Raw genomic sequence first — 19667 nt, forward strand, 5'->3', positions numbered from 1 at the left:
CTTCCGTCTTCGACAGAACGCGAATGGGAAAAATTTGTGATTTCCTATCAGGGTGTTAATTCCATATCCATTCCTCGTTGGGTCCAATATTCACCTCTTTGTCATGTCGAACTTCATGTCTTTTCCGATGCCTCGGAAAAGGCATACGCGGGGGTAGCGTACATTCGTGTCGTTGCTTCAAATGGGAAAATTTTCACAAATTTGCTGACTTGCAAAACAAAAGTAGCTCCGCTTAAGTCCATTTCCCTACCTCGTTTAGAATTATGCGGTGCTGTATTAGCATCAGAACTTGTCAAGGGTATTTTGAGTGAAATTGACATATCTTTTAATAATATCTTTTGTTGGACCGATTCTACGATCGTCCTTTCCTGGCTTCAAAAAAACGCCATCTACATGGTCTACTTTCGTTGCCAATAGGGTATGTCGCATTCAAGAGAATGTTGGGCAAAATAAATGGTTTCATGTTCGATCTGAGGACAATCCTGCTGATTTAGGTAGTAGGGGGCTTTCTCCTTTGGAGTTGGCCTCTTCTCAAATTTGGTGGCACGGTCCTCATTGGCTAAGCCTTAATAGTTCTAACTGGGAAATTCAAAATGTTTCTGTTGACACTGAGGTCGAACTTCGTCCTGTTAAAAGTCATGTCACTTTTATCAAAGACTATGATGATGTTTTAAATAGATTTTCTTCAATAGATAGAGCATTTCGCGCCATTGCATATATCTTTCGATTTTTCCACAATACGCATTCTTTTCATAGAAGTAAACATCATTATAAGAGTTCCGCTCCTAACAATTCAGAGATCCTAGCAGTAAAATTACGTCTTGCTACGCTTGCTCAAAAGGCATACTATTCAGAGGAATATTATGCCTTACTTCATAAACGACCACTTAATCCTAAAAGTGCTATTTTATCTCTAAATCCATTTCTGGACAAAGAAGGGGTAATGAGATTGAATGGACGCCTATCGCAGTCTCCGACTCTCTCCTATTCTGAACGGCATCCTATTCTCTTACCTTATCATAGTAAATTCGCAAGACTGTTGTTGGAACAAATTCATGTAGATTCGCTTCATGGAGGAAATCAATTAATGCTCCGTATGCTTCGCATGGAGTACTGGATTCCTCGCGCTACTTCACTGATTAGGTCAACCATAAGCCATTGCAAATTGTGCGTTTTAGCAAAGAAGCGTACTTGTACCCAAATTATGGCATCTCTGCCTCCAGAAAGAACGGTTTTGGTTAGGCCTTTCACCTCTACAGGTATCGATTTCGCTGGCCCATTCGACATTAAATCCTTTACAGGTAGAGGTTGTAAAATTACAAAGGGGTATGTCTGTGTCTTCGTGTGCTTTTCTACGAAAGCAATACATTTAGTGCTAGCCTCGGATTTATCTACCACTACCTTCCTGGCTGCATTTAATAGATTTATATCTCGTCGTGGATGTCCAAAGACTATCTTCTCGGACAACGGCACTAACTTCGTTGGTGCATCTCGAGAGATAGAACGGGAATTTAAGCAAGCATTAAATGAAATTCGCGATAAACTCCGATCAAAGTTTTCCTATCAAGAGCTTTCATGGAGATTTAACCCAGCTGGAGCTCCACATATGGGTGGACTTTGGGAAGCTGCGGTTAAAAGCTTTAAAACTCATTTTAGGAAAATGGCTAAAAATTTCAAATATACGTTTGAAGAGTTTTCTACATTGTTAACAAGAATTGAGGCATGCTTAAATTCTCGTCCGCTCTGTCCCATGAATGATAGTCTTGACACTACGCTAGCCCTTACACCTGGGCATTTCCTTATAGGATCTCCGATCCTCGCTCCTCCGGATCCCATAATAAATGAACCTCCATTGGATATCGTTAATCGATATAGAAAATTAAAAGCTCTCTCACAACAATTCTGCCTTCGGTGGAAAGAAGAATACTTAAAGAGCCTCCACCATCGTTACAAGTGGAAATTTCCGCAACGCGATATTCAACCGGATGATTTAGTTGTCCTTCGACAGGAACATTTACCTCCCACAGCGTGGAAATTAGGTCGCGTTGTCGAAGTTTATCCGGGAATTGACGGTCACGTTCGCGTCGCTGATATAAAAACGGAAAACGGTATCGTAAGACGACCTGTAGTTAAGCTGGTCATTTTGACCGACGACGATTAAAATGTTCACCTCTCTACCATGCCATCTCCACTTTTTTCACAGATGGAAAATTTGAGTCAGATGGCCGCTTCCCTTCCTTATTACGATGAGGACATCCCAATGTCGGATGAAGAGAGAGGTGTCGAGGATGCCATTATTCCTCTGGGCTCCCAAGACTCCGACATACGCGGGGTCAGCAATGCTGCCGCTTCTCTACGGGAACCTGCACCGGCACTGCCAGCCAAATCAAACGGCTCTACGGCCGATCTAAAAGCTCCTGCGTCTCCTCTACGGGAGAATAGCACCGCAGAGCTTACACCTAATCCGGGATCTTCGTCCCAAACGGCAGGAGATACCCCTCAGGTGCTCCTGGGCTCAACCAGTGGTCTTTCGACCGCAGGTGCAGACACCGCTGTTCCTCTACGGGAGATTGCACCAGCGAGGTCTGCATCTCCACAAGGCTCTGCCTGGACCGTCGGTACGGCGTCTCCTCTACGGGAGCTTGCATCCGTCGTACACGAAACTCAATCGACAGATGTGGCTACTACAGGCGGAGTGGTTGCTCCTCTACGGGAGACTAAAACTCCCACTTCCGCCGAAACTCCTCAAGGCAAATGCACAGTGGCAAGATCCATTCGACAACAGGGACCTAAATGTGTTTTATGCACACAGAGGCACGTCCTTCGGGAATGTCCCGAGTTCATCAAATTGACCTGCGAAAAAAGGATTCGATTTGTGGTTCAGGAGCATTTCTGCTCCAATTGTTTAGGCAGGTCACATACCCTCCGAAAATGTTTGAGTCCACATCGATGTCAGAAGTGTAAAGGCGACCACCATACACTTCTTCACCTCAGCAAAAAGCCCCTATCCAAGGGAAAAGTCCGACCTTCGGGTAAAAAAGATTCCACGTCTCGTCCATCCACCTCGTCGCATATACCCACTTCGAAAAAGTCCGTTCCAAAGAAGTCCTCTAAACCTAGTTTGTCCGCTCCCCCTTGTCCGGTCTCGTCCAAGCCGTCGAGCTTTGTTGTTTCGACTATACAGTCCATCCAGCCCATTGTTACGCTGGGGCCGACAATGGTGGTTAATATTATCCTTCCGGATAGAAAAGTACCAGTCAGAGCGCTGTTGGACCCCTGTGCTGGACATAGCCGTATATGCTCCACGCTGGTTAGTAAGCTTCAGCTCAATTCTCTAACCGTTGGCCAAGAGCTTTATTGCCAACTTACTTTGCAATCATTTCATGATTCGTCCCAACTTCTGCGCGTTTCCGCCAGAAGTATGTCCTTGAGGCATGTGGTCACGCCGTCGCAATCAGCCCCCGACTATTTCAAGGACCATTATGCCGGGATGCAATTGGCAGATCCCGAATTCCATAAGTCCGCTCACGTGGGGCTCATTCTTGGGCCTGATGTGTACCCGAAGGTAATAAAGTCACAGACTTATTCGAGTCCCGGGTTCCCCTGGGCTCAATTAACCATTTTTGGTTGGGTGATATCGGGTCCTTGTCCACTGTAGGATCGCCAGAGATGATCAGCCAACATCTGTCTCTATGGTCAAGCTGATTTTTGGAGACAATCTTCAATTGTCTCGATGGTTCTACTACCATCAATTGTTTTTTGAAAAAATTAAGAAAAAAAAAAAAAATAAAATGAATTTTTATGCTCAAAATTGACGGTTACGCCTCTTATTTATTATAATTGTATTTCCTATTTATTGTAAGTTAAGATTTTTTTGTTGTAACATCGCTAGATGTTTCAAGGGTGGCGGTAATGTTTAACTTCAATTTAATTTAATTTCTTTAAAAATGCAACCCTTTGCTCTTTTTCTTCAATTTGTCAAATACCATTTTATTCAACTTTGAACTTTCGTTCAAAGTTAGTGATGACAAATTGTAACGAGCAAAGATGATCAATTCGCGCCTCTCTTGTGACATCTAGGCTTGCTCGCTACTTTTTAACTTACTTGTTTTTCGGATCTTCGTCCAATCAACATCGTTTAACAACACCCATTGTAAAAAGGTAAAGTTATATTAGTTTTTCGACTAATATAATATTCAATAAAACCGCCAATTTTTATTATTTCAAAATTTTAATTATTTGTGTTTTATTTTCCTTTTTTCATTTTCGCTGCTCCGCAACAGTAAGTTTTTGAATGAGTGGAGAGAGGTTCCAATAAAGGTTTTCTTGTCCCAGAGGAAGAGAGGACGAAAAAAAGTCTTTTACCCCTCATCAAACAAAAAGTATATTCTTTCGGGAACTATTATTGTCGCCGATTGTTGGAAGGTATGTTTATACGGAAATATCGGATTATTGGTCAAGGAATTTGAAATATTTTAGAAAAATTGTAAAAATAGACGAGAGTAAAATTAGAAGAAGAAACCCCAACAGAGGACATTGGGTCAGTAGGTGTTTGAATGAGTGGAGAGAGGCCCCAATAAAGGTTTTCTTATCCCGGAAATTTCGGATTATTGGTGAAGGAATTTGAAATATTTTGGAAAAATCGTAAAAATAGACGAGAGTAAAATTGGAAGAAGAAAACTCAACAGAGGACATTGGCTCATTAGGTTTTTGAATGAGTGGAGAGAGGCTCCAATGAAGGTTTTCTTGTCCCGGAGGAAGAGAAAACGAAAAACGTCTTTTACCCCTCATAAAAAAAGGATATTCTTTCGGAAACTATATTGTCGGCGATTGTTGGAAGGTACGTTTATACCCTCGGTCATATGGCTACAGAGGGTATATATCATTTGATACGGCCAAAACGTGTCTCATCGACCCTAGGTCTCTTTGGACTAAATCTGTTTCGGGGCATTTGGAGTCGATCTAGTGATGACCGTCCGTCCGTCTCCCTATCTGTCTATCTGCTGGCTGGTGCGCACGATAACTCTCGAAGGGAGTATCCGATTTGGTCCAAACTTGGTACATCATAATATTATTATCAAACTAAGATCGAGCTCGGAAATGCGCAATATCGGTTGGTCAAAATATATATTTTACTGCACAGAAAGAGAAAGGATCATTCGATTTTTCTCCAACTTTGAAAGACCTAATATTTGCATCAGGGGATAAAATAGTGTTAGGTTAACTTAGCACAATTTTAACTAACTTGTTGTGCACGAGGGACGATTCGGCTCTAAAACTCACATACAACTGGGCCAGACCAAGAGGTCTTTATGTAAACCCGGAAAAAACGGAGATATATTTTTTCGCTAGGAAAAACAAAATTGGGCCACTTCGATGAACCAGTCTTCCTGAATAAGATAATTAACACTTCCAATAACGTTAAATAACTTAGCGTTATTCTAGATTGGAAACATATGTCCAAGAACGAGCAAATAAACCTCATAGATGCTGGGCAATGTTTAATAGGGTTCTAGGCTCAAAATGTGGTTTCAATCCAAGGATGACACACTGGCTATTCAAAAGCGTAATTAGACCTATTCTAGCTTATGCAATAAAAACATGTAAAAAAGCAGCTATGTTCGGCCGGGTCGAACTTTTAATACCATCCACCAGTTTGGAGGATTTTGAATAATTACAAACAAATCTGGCGAAAAATACCACTTAAATGAAAATTGTATTATTATTTGGGGGATATACGAAGACGTGGACCTGTATATGTAATTTTTTTTAAAGCCTGTAGTGTCCATTACGAACTTGGAATACGAAATTTGAAACAATTCGGGTGAATGAGGTCTCTAATATCATCAAAATACCGAATATCGGAAGGTACCGTTATGTGGGGGCCAAACGATACCATGGACCTACAAAGACAATTCTCTTCCAAGGGGTAAAGTACTCAGAAGAAACTGCTTGTGTGGAATTTCAGAAAATTCCATTGAAAAATGTGGCTACAATCATTAAAATACCGAATATCGGCAGGTACCTTTATTCAGGGTGAGATAAAAACACTGCAACAAAGTCAAACGCCATAATTTTTACATTTTTTTTTTTTAATTTTATTGAATGATTGCAAAAAATGTCGGAAATAGCATCAAATTTTAGAATAAGTTTAGATTTGTTCGAATTGGTTACCTTTGGAACGAATTATGTCCTTCAAACGGCCAATGAAGCCGTCACACGCTGCCACTGCTCTGCGGTATTTTGGTCCATTCCCGGAGAAGCGTTTGCTTGAGAGGTGATCGATACTTTGGTATTTTTTAGAGACACAATAGTCCAGACACTCCAGACACAATAGTCCAACGGATTGGTATCCGGAGATTTTGGTGGCCAGTGGACGCTGGAAATTAAGCGTGGAACCTAATTTTGTAACCATTCGTGGGTGGCGCGTGCTGAATGCGATGGTGCTGAGTCCTGTTGGAATGTCCAAGGTCTGCGGCCAAAATGTTCGCGTGCCCAAGGCTTCAATACACCCCTCAGAAAATTTTCGCTATAATATTGGACAATTATTCTGATGCCACGGTCGATTAATACGAGCGTAGAGCAACGATCGGCTGTTATTTCGGCTCACACCATCACCATGGTCGGCGCTTGATTTCTGGTGGCCAACCGAAGGTGCACATTTTCATCTGACCTCTCTGGCAGGTAAACACGATCATTTTGTTTGTTCACAAATTCGGGAGTTCACCACTTTCGGCCAAGCGAAGCAACTCCTTAGCTCTTTTGAGTCTATTTTCTTTCCGCTGCGGTGTAAGTTCTTCCACTTTTGGGAATTTCAATGGCTTTACCCCGAGCTCATTTTTCAATATTTGCCGAATAGAATATTGCGATATGTTCTGCTCACGAGCCATTTTTCGCCCACTGCATACTCTAATTGGAAGAGCCATGGTAAACTTAAGAAGGTGAAGTCTTTTCAAATAAGCATTCCCATCTTTGTATTTTCTGTAATTTAGATTTTTAAATTTCACTGCATGGAAAGTAGGTTCCCATCTCTGATTAGTGCATGTACAATTATAAATATGCATATTGACAATAAGATGTTGTCAAATAAATAATTAAAAGACAATTGTAAACGCATTACTTTACCTTCTTAATGCTACCATGGGAAGAATAATAAATTCATTTCTTTCAATAACGGACTAACAGCATGTATAAAAAAGTATCTGGCAATGCTGTAACACAAATACAAGCAAACCAGCAAAAAAGACGTTGGCAACACTATTTCCTTTTTGAGCTGTGTTCAGTATGTACACCAGCAGGCGTTCAATACAGTTTGATGAACTTTGGCGTTTGTCTCGAAAACACATGAAAGTAAATAAATGAAATAAAATTATTTGTTGTTAATGGTAAATCAGCTATACTCTCTACTTATTTGTCATCATATGTGTTTTATATTTTCTTTTTTTTTTAGTAAATATGTGATTTGTATCATTGACGTGTATATAAAAGCAACGGCGTCAAATGTTATGTTGCCGTCGTTAATTTGCAGTGGCCTTGGGAACGCCACTAAATTCAAGTTCCGGGAAAATCGAAAAATTATCTTTTCGAAATTCAAAAGCAGCAAAAAGGCTATTCCTTCTTTATTTCAAAATAAATAAATCCACAATGTGAGCAGTAAGCCCCAAATAGTTCGTTATAGACCCCATGAAATGGTAAGCGAAACTAATTTCCACCAATTGCAGTTAAGAATTCTAAAAAGTACATCATCTCCAGAGTTGAAGATAATCCCCTTAAAATGTACCTAATCGAATTGTGGGTTTGTAGACTAAATGACCATAAGAAAAATGGCCTGATATACATATACCTTTAACGTAGTCCATAATAGTAAGTATGTTTTTCAAATTCTAAACTATTTCTAGACGTTTCCAAGAAATACACTTTTAAAATATTTGTAGGAAAGACAGGATAGCATTGTTTCAAAATTCCATGGTAGGAAACATGGTAGAAGAATACATGTAGTCGCATTGACACAACTGGTGGGACAATGAACTGTCAAACCAATCTTGGAATTGAAAATTTGGAATGAAAAATGAAAGGAAATATATAAAAATCTATTTATTTTTGAAAATATATTTTACATTTTTTGACATTTCAATGTTCCCAAGCGTATTCTTCTATTACGGTAGGAAAAATCAAGGTAACCTTATGGAACTATTGCTCTGTTCCAGAACCTGCAAGAATCCATTTCTTTCACAATTTTTTGCTGTCATAAAGGAAAAAATGTATGTCCTAGTAACGTTTCTGCAGTCATGCAGGTTCTGAAAAGGAGCATTTATGTTTATATTTTTTTTTGTAAAAAAATAAATATCTAGCTTCAAACGTACTATGGTGAATATATTCAAATCTGAGCATTCTTTCCGAGGAAAGGCTCTGCCTACTAACATTTGAGAATAAGATTGTTGTCGGCGAGTACCATCGGTCGGAACTGGAACTTATTTATCGTAATGGGAATTTTAGACGAACGAAAATCAGAATGCAATGGTATAATAAACATAGGAGTGTTGGAAGAGTCAAAATCGATGTTTAATTGATTGGACATAAACGAAAAACCGCCGAAAAAAGCTTCTGAAACAGAGCAATTCCGTTAGAGTCATATGTACTGTCTCTTTTTTTATATAAAAAGTTTACCAACAACAGATTTTAACATTTTTAACATCTAAATTACAATTGATAGAAACAATGTCATGATGGCAATGCCATATACAATTGACGCCGTTAAACCCGAAGCTTAACACCGTCAATCACAGTTGTACGCCGTTGTATCGTTATATTGGTCTAGCTGTGACATTTGTCCGGGCAGCTCTTCGGGTTTTGATTTGGCGATGGTTATTCAGTCTCGGAATCAACATCATACTGGATTGCGTGGAAAAAATGGAGCGGTAGCTAACGAAAACGGTGATTAACAGCAGCGAAGAACGCAAAGAAAACGGCTTTTGTCCGCTACTTCAGCGAATGTTTTTTGTTTTTTTAAGTTACAACGCAGAAAAAAATAAAATCAATTTTTTAAACCAACCAAAACAAAAAAAAAAAAAACAACGACGTCGTCGACGGCAACAACAACAACGTCCTTCAACGTCAACTGTATCAAACTAGCAACCAACCAACCAAGCAATCATTACACTGAGTTTTATTTTTTCATTAAATATATTACTCCACACTACCAGAGCCAGCAGCAACCCTAGGAAAGGCAAAGCAGCAGGCATCCAGTTCCAAGTACCTTTCCATACATATGACGACCCAGCCGAATGTGAGAAAAGTCTTCTCGTCATATTGTATGTGATGAAATCAACAACAGCAAAAACCATCTAAAAAACCAACCAACCAAGAACTACAGCAACAACACAGCCCACCATCCAACCAAAAAATCTTAATGAATTGCAATAAATTTTGGAATAGCAGCCAGAACAATCCCAGGATTGGAAAGGAGCAAACCCAAAACCCACAAATTGAAAAGTCGAAAATTTATTATACCAGCAACAACCAACTATATACTATTTTTTCATCTTCAATACCACCATTGGCCACCAATACCACTGCACTCTACACTCAACCCAATTAAAAATAGAATTCCTTTGCAGAGCAGTGGCAGAGCAACAATTGTAAAGCAACTGTCCGTGATTTTGGGGGCAGAGCAGAGCACTACACAAACGTGGCAGAGAGCGTAGTGCTGGCAGCGGCAGCTGTAAAAGTTTTATTTGATGTGATTCTTTAACTCCCCCCACGCCCCCTATAACTATTAAATCTACAAAATTTAAATAATTTCCAAAGGAAAATCTATAAAATTTTCCACTTTTCCTGTGCATAACGTTGCTTTTGGGTGATTTTGATGCGCAATTTCTAGGCCGCTGGCAGAATTTCTTTTCGGCAGCGCAGTCACCATAGCCGCAGCAGCAGCGATTTTTTTCTACAACAGCCGCCGAACATAACAAAGCGGTTGAATTTTTCTTTTATATTCCATTTAAAAACTAAAACAAATCTTTAAAAACAAAAAACTAAATTTAATTCCAAAACTACGCTAAAACTTCTCTAAATAAATATATAAAAAAGTTTTTATTTCCCAAAGTCTGAAAAGAAATTAACCAAACATCCACAGACCACCATTTTGAAAGAGTCATCGTATCATCGTGTGTGTGTGTGCGTGTGAAATCAAAAGAAACCGAAGAAAACAAACAAAAAAAATAAACAACAGCTGCACCAGTGAGAGCGTAAAGAGCGAAATTTGAATTTTGTGCATACATTGTATTACAATTTTATTGTGAGAGAGAGAGCGAGCGAGAGTGTTTGTAAAGTGCAACAGTGAGCGAGAACAATTGTTGTGTTTTGTCAAGGGAAAGCCTTCGGAGAGCGAAAAAAGTGCATTGACGTTTCTCTTGCAACAATAACAACAAGTTGTAAATCAAAAAAGAAAGGTGACAAAAATTTAAGGCTGTTTTGTTTGCCAACTGCTGTGGTATTATTTCTTCCTCCCTCACACACATCAACTCCTTGGAGCCCGCAACAATTCCCCTCCAACGAACGAAGGGAAGAGGAGTAGGAACTTGTTTTTCCTGGTTAAAGTTGCAGAGTTGGTTTTGTAAATTTTCTGCTTTGGATAGAACCCTGTCACACCATATCATCATCACTACTAAAGAGCTCCCCCACACCAGTATTTTTTTATATTTTGGAATCAACTATCAACCCAACCCCCTCGTATTTCATCTTTACAATAACAACAACAAAAACCGAATAAAAAATGGTTGAACGCATTTTGGAAGAAACTACCTCTGAAGATACGGATTTAATTGCCCCCAGCAATGGGAAACGCATCGACTCATGCACCAACGGCCGTACTCTACGTTCCTATGCCAGTGTTGTCAATTCCAATAGGAATGGCAGTGAGGAGGCGGCCGCCACAATGGTTATGAAGATGAACAATAACAACAACATCAATACCGACAGCAATAACAGCTGCACTGAACTAAAAAACTCAGGTATGTACTTTGAATTGTATACCCGGTTGTTTTTTTTTTTTATTCTTGTTATCTTTTGTTCAATATTCACCTATTTTTCTGTTTTTTTTCTTTTGTGAATTTGTGATGAAACCAACCCATTGGTTTGGGGGTTTCTTTGTTTGGCAAACACAGCTAGAATTAGAAGCGAGACAGGCAGGGAAAGATGATAGCGCAACAATTGTTATTTGAATATGATTTGGGAAAGGAGGAGGAGCAGGAGGAAAAGGCACTGTGTGGGGGATATACGATACAGAAATTTGGGTAATACACAGAGCCATGGGATAGGTATGTATATGTACGTACGTATGTCTTATTTAGGTTTATTAATTATCACTATATTTATTTACAGTCTAGAAGAATCGTTAAAGAAATTCTTAGTTATTTATTATTTTGGCTGGAATCATGTGATGTTGTTGTTTTTCTTGGCATTGCTTTCTCAAAAGAAATTCCTTTGTCTGCTCGTGTGCTGTGCAGTGTGTTGTTTGTGTGCCAGCAGCCTGCCTACGTGCGGATCCCGCCATATGTTGGAATTGTGTTGATGCACCAGTGCCTTAGATTAAAAAGATTATTTTTGTGTGTTCTGGATGGGGGAAATCCAAAGAACAAACACACACACACAATGGCCCTCGCCGCCATCTAACATCTGTTTGGTAAATCCCAAAAGAAGTGTATCAATGAGCCAAAGAGTGCACTCCTACACAACAACCTGTTGCTACACACTTCAATGCTATTGTTATCCTTCTCATTACTCATTACCAGCTGCATGTTCCAGTTTTTAAATAAGGGATGCTAAGGGCCAATGCAACAGTGTTTTGTAAATGATTTCACAAAAGAGAGGGATAGAATTTCCAGGAAAAGCTGATCACTTTTAGTCATGGTGCAGTACATATTTAAATCAGTTTTATAGTTGGGGGTGTAAATTTAAAATTAGGTTTAATTTGATGTACAGAAGATTTTCTTTCTATAGCCCTTCCCTAAGGATTTCAGTAAATCTTCAGTGATCAGAAGAACTTCTAGGCCTTTAAAATTACTTCTACTTACTATAGGTATCTTATTCAAAGAAAGAATGTGGACTGGCTTCTACCTATATAATGCCCTTATATGGCCTGCCTACTATGGAAGACCTATGAATATCTTCAACCTATAGAATACCTATAAATGGTCGGCTATATCATTTTAGGTATGGAAGGCCTATAGAAGCCCAGCAAAATGTATTTCAAAGTAGAGCAGCTCTTTTGAAAGGCCCTTTAGTTAAAAAAAAAAACCTTTCAAAGATCTGTGAATTTTTTTCAAGTATTCTATAGGTCGAAGATCTTTATAAGTCTTCTATAGTTTGATTCCATTATGTAGGTCTTAAATATATTAAAAATCTATCTGACACGTTTTAGCTAGCTGCAGAAGGTCTAAAGGAGACATGTAGAAGGTATTCTAATTTAACAAGACCCTTTTGAAAGACCTTCTATGTGAAGAAGTCATTTAAAGATATGTATGTCTTTAAATGTAGGACACACCCATTGAAAGATCTTCTACGTGAAGAAGTCATTTAAAGATATGAATGTCTTCAAATGCAGAACACATGTATGACACATGAGTTTAGGTTGAAAAAAGATATGTTTGGAATGCCTTTTGTATTCCTTCAGAAGACTGTGTATGTCTTGAAGAAGGTTTCTTATGTAAAGCATTTGATAGGGTCTACAAGCTATAAACACATTTAAAGTTTTTTTTTCCAAAGTAGAAAGGTCTCCTGTAATGGAAGACTTATGGAAAGGCTTCTATGTATAGACCGCATACAGAAAGCCTTCTGGGTATATAAGGTCATTATTGCAAAGAAGAGCTATAGCAGATTTTTTATTTATAGAATATCTATACAATGTCCTACACGGCATAGTGATAAGGGTATTATGTCTTTGTGCATTTGTTTGTAACATGGAGAAGGAAGCGAAATAGACTCATAGATACTTTTGAGAATCTTCATAGAATCACTTTCTTAGTCGATTTATGCATGTCAGTCCGTCTGTCTATGTATTCTTGTGATCAAAATTCAGGTCTCATTTATTATCCGATTGAGATGAAATTTTGCAAACAATATTTGTTTGGCCCAAGGACGAACTCTATTGAAATTGGTGGTAATCGGAACAGATTTGTATATAGCTCCCATATATATCTTCAACCGATTTCGGGTTAATTGTGCCTCAAATGTCCAATATATGTCTAAATGACCTGAATTTTGGCACATCCGACCGAATTCAGTCTAGAAGCAAGTACATTAAATTTGGTGAAAATCGGTTCAGATATAGCTATAGCTCCCATATATATGTTTCATCCGATTTGGTGTGAGTGTAAGTCCCTCACATTCGTAATATGCCTTCGACAACAATGATATTTGGTACCAGATATCAGATAGAGTCTAGAAATGCCTCTGTAAAATTTTATAAAGGTCGATTCAGATTTGGATATAGCTTCCATATATATCTTCAACCGATTTCGGGTTAATTGTGCACCAAATGGCTAATATAAGTCGAAATGACCTGAATTTTGGCACATCCGACCGAATTTAGTCTAGAAGCAAGTACATCAAATTTGGAGAGAATCGGTTTAGATAGCTCCCATAAACAGATTTCGTCCGATTTGGTGTTTAAGGCCCCCACATTCCTAATATGTACCCCACATAAGAATGATGTTTGGTATCAGATATCAGAAATAGCCCAGAAATACCACAGGATCGGTTCAGATTTGGATATAGCTGCCAAATATATATCTTCGGCAGATTTGGGGTTAATTATACACCAAATGGTCAATATAAGTCTAAATGACCTGAATTTTGGCACATCCAATCGAATTCTGTCTAGAAGCAAGTAGATCATATTTTGCGAAAATTAGTTTAGATATAGCTATAGCTCCCATATATATGTGTCGTCCGATTTGGCGTTTAAGACCCTCACATTCCTAATATGCCTTCGACAACAATGATATTTGGTATCAGATATCTTATAGAGCTCCGAAATACATTTGAAAATTTTATCGAGATCGGCTAAGATTTGTATATAGCTCCCATATATATCCTTAATCGGATTTCAGTTTTATTGTGGCTAACATCATCCCAAGTGGTGTGAATAACGGGACGTATGTTTCCTTTTGGCGGAACTTGACTCCGATGCATATTTTTTAAATATAAACCTTCTCGAAGTGATATAATGCACTCTACAGCAATGTTATTTGCTATAAAATATTAAAATGAATCCGTCAAAATTTAGTGAAAATCTATTCTGAGTTGGAAATGCCTCCCATGTATTCGATCCCCCTTGAACCAAATTATAACTGCTCTAAAGCCAAAGGTTGATTAAATACTTTTGTTATGGGAGCTCTACTAAATGTACATGTGGTGTAGGGTATCATATAGTCGATCCCGCACGACTTTTAACTTTTCCTTACTGTTCTCAAATTTCAAAACGAATTTCCATTGACTGCGACTTGTTTTTGCAACAATGAAGTCCAAATCCTCCAATTTATGAATCTCTGTTGTCCATATAAGATATCCAATATTTTGTAGTTCTCCATTTAAAAATATATATTATTTTCATTGAGTTATTTCTTAAACTTGTTATGTGTCTAAATAGAAACATCAAAGATTCACCGATGCTGTCACCTCTAGATTTTGCTTTTTTTTGTCTGTGTATTCACTCTCTATCCGACCATTATCAAATTGTATCTTTAGTGTTCCCAAGTGCATTTTTAATGCCCCTATGGGGCATTGTCGCATTAAAACCCGAAATCATGCATTTCCACCCAACTTTAAGGTTAGTGACCAATAAAATGTTTTGACATTGTAATTATGTGTGTTCTAAGCTTTTGAACATTTACCGAATCGCACAAAACAAAACACATATCCTACAAATGAGCGGAGATATGTCAAAATTACAGAAAAAAAAACACATAATTGTAACAATTTTTCAATTTCATGTGGCCACCACTTGGGTGGCTGGCCGGCTGAGAGTCTGTCTAGTCTGGTAGTGGCTGGCTGTCATACAGCCATTGTGTGTGTCATTGCAATGACCTACCTCATGTAATTTTAGAATAATCAGGTTTTTTTCTTCTTCTTCCACTTGGCCATAAAATTGTTTGTCTAATTTTGATGGAACTCTTTTTGTATATTTTTCAAATTGCCAAAATTGGATTTATTTCAATTACGTTGTTGCTTGACCACCACTTGATGATTGATGTCCAGCCGGTGAAGTTTAAAAAATTGACTATTTAATACTTTTTGTTTACTTTTTATTTTTTTTTATTTATTTATTTTTTTTTTTTGCCAAATCATCTCTTGTAGGTGTTGTTCGGATATTATAAACAAAAATGTTAAGTTGCCATTTTTTCTTCTACTCCTCCACATTTGCAAGTGCTGCCAGAATGACATTTTGTTTCTGGTTTGCCTTGTTAACAAAAAAATTGTTTATTTGGGGTTTGAGGGCGTCGTCGACTGTCCGACTGACTGACTGATTTTGTTTTATTTAGTTAGCTGAGCACGCGAATTTCATTGTGCGGTAATGTGCTCTAGTTTTTGTTTTTATTTCAATTTCTTTTTAATTTGTTGTGGTGTGTTTGTTTCGTTTTATTTTCCTCATTGTCTGTTTTCACACTTTTTTTGTCGAAAAAAAGAAAAAGAAGAATGAGGAATTTTTGCATAGTTTTCAATTATTTCATTTGTTCGTTTGTTCTACTTTAGTAGGTGTTTTAATTTTGTGTGTTTTTTGTTGTTGTTCTTCTTCTTAAGAATAGAATTTTCTCGGAAATTTTCATTACGTAGCTGCATACAAGTGGAAGAAGAAGAAGAAGTGTGACCAAAAGTGTATTCGTTTTCCCGTCTAATTTTAAAATCTGTTTTCATACACATTTGTCACATCAATTATGATGAGGATAGATTTTCAAACCACATTCAAAGGAAATTTTCCATTCTATTTACTTATTTTCAATTTTCAATTTTCTTTTTTTTTTTTTTGGCAAATTTCTATTGAAATCGTGTGTCTGTTTTTCTTTTTTTTTGGTTGGAGAATAAATGATAGCGCAATGGCACGCGTGCCTCTGAATTGAAATTGATGAATGAACTGAGTTACGACATTTCGAAGCATTTTCTAAATTTAGATGCTGAGATCATTTTGTTGTTATTGTAGATTCGATTTTTTTTTGAATGACCCTGAATGATGAGTTGCTCTTTGATAAGGTTGAAAAGGGTAATTTCGATCAGATTGGTCGTTTGGATCTAATATAATTTTCCCATAACCCTCAGCCATATTGCTATAGAGGGTATATATCATTTGATACGGCCAAAACGTGCCTCATAGAAAATTTGTTTTTATTGTAGATTGAATTTTTTTTCAATGACCCTGAATGATGAGTTGATGAAGGTAATATCGGGAAGATTGGTCATTTTACTCTAATTTAATTTTCCCATAAGTTTTCCATAGAAATTTCAGACTTAGGATAGGTCACAGAGACCTAGGGTAGGAATTCTGAGTCATCGTTTTGGGTATTTGATACCCATTTTTCCACTCAGTGACAACTCATAGTATAAGGGGTCCAAGAGGAGGCCATATGGCTATAGAGGGTATATATTATTTGATACGGCCAAAACGTACCTCAAAATTTTGTTTTTATTGTAGATTGAAAGAATTTTTTTAATGACCCTGAATGATGATTTGATGAAGAAGATAATATCGGAAAGATTGGTCGTTTTGGTCTAATGTAATTTTCCCAAAAGTTTTTATAGAAATTTTAGACCTAGGATAGGTCTTAGAGACCCAGGATGGGAATTGAGACATCGTTTCGGGTATTTGATATCAATTTTTCTCTCAGTGAAATCTCATAGGGTAAGGGGTTGAAGATATTTTTTATACCCTCAACTATATGGCTAGAGAGAGGATATACACAGGGCGAAATAAAAAAACTGCAACAAAGTTAAGTTTTTTTTAAATGTTAATGAATGAAAGCAAAAAATATCGGAAATAGCATCAAATTTTAGAATAAGTTTAAATTTGTTCGAATTGATCATCTTTGACACGGAGTATGGCCTTCAAACGGCCAATGAAACCACGACACACAGCTGCCCAAATGTTGCTCTGCGGTATTTTGGCCCATTCCCGGCGAAGCGTTTGCTTGAGGTGATCGACAGTTTGATATTTTTTAGTGCCAACCTTGCTTTTCAAAATACTCCAGACACAATAGTCCAACGGATTGGTATCCGGAGATTTTGGTGGATATTGGCATTGTGCGCTAGAAATAAATAGAGAAACCTCATTTTGTAACCATTCTTGGGTGGCGCGTGCTGAGGGCGATGGTGCTAAGTCCTGTCCTGAATGCCCAAGGTCTGCCGCCAAAATGTTTGCATGCCCAAGGCTTTAATACACCCTCCAGAATATTTTCGCTATAATATTCGGCATTTATTCTGATGCCACTGTCGATTAATACGAGCGGAGAGCGACAATCGGCTGTTATGGCGGCCCACACCATGGCTCATCAACAAGGTCGGCGCTTGAGTTCTGGTGGCTAACCGAAGGTGCACATTTTCAGCTGACCTCTTTGGCAAGTAAACACGATCATTTCGTTTGTTTACAAACTGCTGGACAACGAATGTTTTTTCATCGGAAAAAAACCTAATTCAGCAGTTAACCACTTTCGGCCAGCGAAGCAACTCTTTACCTCTTTTGAGTCTATTTTCTTTCTGTTGTTTTGGAATTTCAATGGCTTTACCCCAAGCTCATTTTTCAATATTTGCCGAATAGAATATTGCGATAAGTTCAGCTATGGCTGATTTTTTCCGTCCACTTCCTTGACGTAGGGCTAAGCTACCAGTATCACGAGACCCTAGGTCTCTTTGGACAAAATCCGTTTCAGGATATGTCTGGTATATCGTAATATTATTATCAAACATAGATCGAGTTCGGAGATGGGTTATATCGGTCCACTCCTTCTGGTACCTCCCACACAAAGTGTCAACATTTTCAAAGAAAATAATTTACTGCATAGAAAGGGAAAGGATAATCCGATTTGGCTCCAACTTTGCAAATCCTAGTGTTTGCATCAGTTCTAGGTCAGGTGCTAAAATGGACAATGTTGATCTACTTCTTCAAGTACCGCCCTCCACAAAGGGTTAAAATGTTAAAGAATTGTAACTCGTATAAAATGAGATGTAAGAATCCGATTGTCTTCAAATTACACACATCAATATATTTTTTATTAACCCAAGAACTGATCTGAAGGTGAGATATATCGGTCCAATTCTTCTGGTACCTCTCCCTCAAAGGGTAAAAATGAGTATCCATGAAGCTCATAAAGCACGAAATTAACATCCGATTCCATTCAGACTTGGTACATCTCAATATTTCCATCAACGCAAGATCTGTTATAAAGATGGCAGAGATTGCACAATTTCTTCTGGTACCTCTCCCACAAAGGGTTAAAGTTTTGAGTAACCAAACCGATTATAAAATCTGAAATAAGCATCCGTTTCTCTTAATATTTTACACATCCCATTATATCTAATACAATGTATGTTGCGGATATGGAATATATCGGTCTACTCCTTCTGGTACCTCCCCCCACAAAGGGTCACAATATTGAATATCCATGAAGGTCATAAAACTCCAAATTAACATCCAATTCCATTCAGACTTGGCACATCTCAATATTTCCATAAACACAAGATCTGTTATAAGGAAGGTAGAGATCGGACCATTCCTTCTGGTACCTCTCCCACATAGGTTTCAAGATTTGAAAAACAAATGTTAAATGTCACACATACAAACATTTTTGCTAACACAAGATCTGTTGGGAAGAAGATATTTATCTGCGATCTCCTTCTGGTACCTCACCCACAAAGGGTCAAAATTTTCAATACTTTCTTATCTGTCATAACTTGCGAACCAAGTCAGCGATTCTTTACAAATTGCTACATCTAAATATTTCTCTCAACCAGAAACTGAGAGGCTGATGTTAAGGACTTCCCCTTCTACACTATTCTGAAATGTCGGAGTGTTACTGACTCACCTCTAAATGAAATAGATACTTATCAAAAAAAAAAATCTTTAAAATTTTTAAATAATTTCAAACCATCTGCTCCTTGTTTATTCGATAAAAATACATACGATTTAATTGTTTACCGGTTTCCTGACTCGTTTTTTATTTTTGTTGGCGATTACACAGTCCTTTGTTTTGTCATTAAAACAAAAATAAATAAAATAAAAATTATTATCTTATCGTTATTATATCTTTAAGCTATGTACCCTGCAAATATTGCAAATTGAATGACGCAATGCAATAATATTCTCTTTAACATTTTTCAAAATTGCCTAATTTTTTCGACAAAATAAAAAAAACAAAAACCTGTTTAAGGCAATAAAAACAACAGAAAAATTTGCTTAAAAATTATGTCTATTATATAAGACAATAACAAAATGATAATGATAAAAGAACCGGATTGTTGAATTTTTGAAATAAATAATTCTTAAAAATTAAAAAAAAATATATTTTCAAAGAATACTTTTTATATAGAAGTCTGATCATGTCCCTATATATTTTTTCAAAGACCTTGAATGGCTAAACAGAAAAAAATTCAAAATTAGAAAATATAAAAATGAATAAACTGAA

General features: G+C 37.5%; 1 long non-coding RNA gene across 1 annotated transcript; it reads left to right on the top strand.

Annotated features, from left to right (window-relative positions):
- Positions 1–7298: 7298 nt before the first annotated feature.
- On the top strand, positions 7299–8134 carry LOC109613755 (uncharacterized). Its single transcript, XR_002195169.2, has 4 exons — positions 7299–7385; positions 7451–7691; positions 7753–7863; positions 7935–8134. It is a non-coding gene; the product is annotated as an uncharacterized LOC109613755 (long non-coding RNA).
- The last annotated feature ends 11533 nt before the right edge of the window (positions 8135–19667 follow it).

Source organism: Musca domestica, unplaced genomic scaffold, assembly GCF_030504385.1.
Source record: "Musca domestica strain aabys unplaced genomic scaffold, Musca_domestica.polishedcontigs.V.1.1 535, whole genome shotgun sequence".
Classification (NCBI taxonomy): domain Eukaryota; kingdom Metazoa; phylum Arthropoda; class Insecta; order Diptera; family Muscidae; genus Musca; species Musca domestica.